We start from the raw sequence: 3,858 nt of genomic DNA on the forward strand, positions 1-3,858 counted from the left end.
CTTCTCTACTTGACACCCACAAAAAGTGCAATTCTAATACATTTGAAACATGAGCATAAAGAATAAGTTTGGACTAAGAGTACAGGCTGGTTTCCTAGAACCTTCTGCAAGACTTTAAATAAAAATTACGTTGCGACATTCTCATCTTAATCCTCTGCTCAGAGGAAAAGCTTTCATTTTTTTTTCCCACAAATATTTATAATTTGAATAGATTTTTTTTTAGAAATCTTTTTTATTAGGCTCAAAAAGCTTCTTTAATTTTAGTATTAAAAAACTTTTTTTTTTTGTGAATTTCACACCATGCACCTCAATCCTATTCATCTTCCTCTCCCCTTATACCCGCCCTCCACCCTTACAACCTCCCTCCCAACAGAGAGAAAAAAAAATCTCATTGTGGAAGCTGTAGTGTGTCACAGCGTGTCTCGCAGTATACCATTTTGTCCTCACTTATTTGCTTGCAAATGTTCATTGCAAAGACCTGTTGGTTTGGTGTGAGGCCTCTGGCGTTTGCTACTCTATCAGTACTGAAACCTCACAGGGACTCCTCTTGGATATCCTGTTGCTGCCCCATGTCATGGAGATCCTGCAGCTTTGGATCTGTAGGACCAGCCCCTTCATGCACTCCAGCAGTTCATCTTTGGGGTAGATGTTGGGCTGGGCCAGTTCAAAGCCCTGGATCTGGGCCTGAGAGCTATCTGAGCTGGTCAGCCTGCCAGCTCCCCTGCTCTCCTGCCCTCAGGACAGGCCAGCTCTACCCTGCTGCCCAGGCAAGATGCAGAACCAGCTCTCCCAAGTGCTGCAGCCGGTGAGGGACATGGACAGTTCTCCCACTCTCATGGCCCTGAGGCCAGGTCTCCTGCCTGCTGTAGCTGGTAATGAACAAGCAAGGGGAGGAGGGCATAGCTCCCTCCACCTTACCACCACCCAGCAGACACGAGGCAGGGCAGGCTCTCCCACGCTTATGCCCTCGTGGCTGGCTCATCTGCAACCTCCACATCCAGAGCCAGCTCTACTGTGCTGCCCAGGTGAGGAACAGGGCCTGTTCTCCTGAGTGCTGCAGTAGGTGAGGGGCAGGGACAGCTCTCCCGCTCTCATGACCCACTCGCTGAAGGTGGTGAAGGGCAAGGGGGAGGAGGGTATCTCTTCCCCATCACACCACCACAGTGGTCAGGCCAGGTCTCCCACGCTTAGGCTCATATCCTCGGCGTCTGGCACACTCAAAACTCCCACAGTGTGTGGGGCTGTTTTCCAGAGTACTGCAGCTAGCTAGAGGCAGGGTCAACCCTCCTGCTTGCATGCCCCGAGGACCAGCTCTTCCATGATTCCCAGGGGTGGAAAGGTGTGGGGCCAGTTCTGCACAGCCTTCAGGATGTCACTTATCAGCAGCCCAGACCAGGGACATTCATTTGGCCTTTGGTGGAAACAGACCCCTGCTGCTTCAGAGCCACAGACCCAGATGTAGCCCCAGGTGGCAGCACAGGCCAGGAACCTTCATGGCCCCAGGTGGCATCACCAACTACTCATATCAGGCTGTTCCTCACTACCCCTGAGTCCCTGGTTCTACCTCTCTTCACTGTACTCCCTTCCTTCTCTTTCTTTTTTTCCATGTCCCTACCATTTACTTGCTCCTCTTAGAGGCATCCGGGTCTCTGAGTGTCTGGGGCATCTCAGGAGTGGTCTCAGGAGTGCTATACCTCACCTGCACATTGTGGCACCAGACAGGGGTCATCTTGGGCATGGTCATCCCTCACAGGCCTGTGTGGCACTCAATTGGTGGTTGTCTCAGGCTAGCCTCCTGTCCAGGCCCCATGGTGTTGGTCTAGTGGGCATCTCAGGCTCACTCCTCACCCGGCCTGCCTGAGTGGCCCCACTCAACAGACATCTGTCTCATGCTCAGTTCTGCTGGGGCATCAGTCCCAGGCAGGGTTCTTCTAGTCTCTGGCTTGCTCCTGGTCCTGGGAGCCATCTGGGCCTGCGTGGCACCCGACTGGTGTTTATCTCAGGCTTGCTCTTTCCAGGGAATGTTAGGCTACTAATCATTTAGACGTTCAGAGGTCGGAACACTGAGCACAGACACAGCCTCTCACCTCTCTGCCACCTACTGACGCACACCTGGCACAGCAGCCACTCCTGCAGCCTTCTAGGGGGTGAGTCTGGTGTTTATTTTTCTGTGTCAGAAAAGCTGTTGACATTTTGGAGATGCTTCGTCGTGATACTCGTGATTTTTTTTTTTTTTTTAACTAGAAAAACACTGAAAAACGTGGGTGGATTTTCAGGTTATCACCGAATGTGCCTTGCCTTCTTGGGATGTACCCTAGCTAGCCATGATGCAGTGTCTTTTATATTGTCGCATTTAGCTTGCTGAAATTAGGCTTTCAGTGCATATGCGCACATGTGCAGTAGTGCCTCAGAGGCTCACGGGGTGTCTGCCTCTAGTTTTCGTTGCTTATAATGCTTTTGGTGTGTTATCAGGGTAAAGCTGTCTCTTACTGAGACCGGAGAAGTAGCCTGTTCTGTACTCTTGACTTTGGGTGGAATCAATATTAATTATTTTAATTAATGTCAGGTGACGAGGCCATCTGAAGCTGATATTTTCTTTGTGGGATTTTTTTTTTTTTAAGTACAATGTATAAGAATAGAGATGGGGAAATTTAACATGGTGTGCCTCATTCTAAGCACACGTATTTCCTCTAAAGACTTTGGCACTCTAACTTGTTACTATATTAAGTTTTTTTTAAAAATAACATTCTCTTCTTTTCCTTTGACCACCAGTAGAATCTACAGGGAAGTCAACACCCCTCTTCTTACTATTAACAACGGGGCCACTCTCCCCTCCCTTCCTTTCCCTAATCTTCTCTTCATCACTTCTCCCCTCTCCTCCAACAATCTGACCATGTTTTTGTTTGTTTGTTTGTTTGTTTTTGTTTTTGTGAGCCGAGATCTCTCTATGCAGCTCTGGCTGTCCTGGAACTTGCCATGGAGACCAGGCTGCCTCAAACTCACAGAGATCTCCCCCTGCCTCTGCCTCCTGATTACTGGAATGACAGGCATGTGCCACCATGCCCTGTGGTTTGTCAATTTTATTGACTGTCTCAAAACAAATTTTCCAGCTATTAGTTTCTTGTTTTCCTGTCTTCTACTACACTGATTTATGATATAATTTTGTTTTCCCCTTCCCTTTGGTTTCTTCTGTATCTAATTTGCTCGTTGTTCTCATTTCTAAAGGTGAAGCTGAGGTCATAGATTAGAGACTGTTCTTGCTTTTTAAACCTAATTTGGGGCTATAGTTTTCTTTCCAAGATTTGTTTTTCCCCCAATTCTGTTATGTTGTGCTTTGGCAATCACTTTCTTGAGCTTCCTTCTGATCTTGCCCCTTAGAAGGCATGGACACTTAATATTGACTGTTACACATTATTGCTTTTTCCTTATTTTGTGCTGGCTGTTTTTGCTTCCTGTATATACATCTGAGCTTGCTGTGAGCGTCACTCTTCTTGTCTTGGCCATGGAGGGCTCCACCTAGGTTCTGCCTGTAAGATTCCTTAGGGCGGCTGTTCTCAACCTGTGGGTCATGCACCTCCTTGGAGGCTGAAGGAAACTTTCACAGGGGCCACGTATCAGATATCCTGCATATCAGACATTTACATCAAGACCACTACAGTAGCAACATTATAGTTATGAAGTAGCAACAAAAATAATTTTATGGTTGGGGGGTCACCACAACATGAGGAATTGTATTAAAGGGTCACAGCATTAGAAAAGTTGAAAGCCACTGTCTTAGGAGGACCTGCGCTTACTCGATGCCTTGCTGAAGCAAGGGTTCCTGATGGTTCATGGGCCCTGCTGGTGGCTAGGGCCTTA

At 47.8% G+C, this 3,858-nt stretch overlaps 1 non-coding gene across 1 annotated transcript; it reads right to left on the reverse strand.

Annotated features, from left to right (window-relative positions):
* Positions 1-2,020: 2,020 nt before the first annotated feature.
* LOC129674360 (small nucleolar RNA SNORA17) lies at positions 2,021-2,151 on the reverse strand. Its single transcript, XR_008719801.1, has one exon. It is a non-coding gene; the product is annotated as a small nucleolar RNA SNORA17 (small nucleolar RNA).
* Positions 2,152-3,858: the final 1,707 nt, after the last annotated feature.

Source organism: Psammomys obesus, unplaced genomic scaffold (assembly GCF_907164565.1).
Source record: "Psammomys obesus unplaced genomic scaffold, mPsaObe1.curated_primary_1811, whole genome shotgun sequence".
Taxonomy (NCBI): Eukaryota; Metazoa; Chordata; class Mammalia; order Rodentia; family Muridae; genus Psammomys; species Psammomys obesus.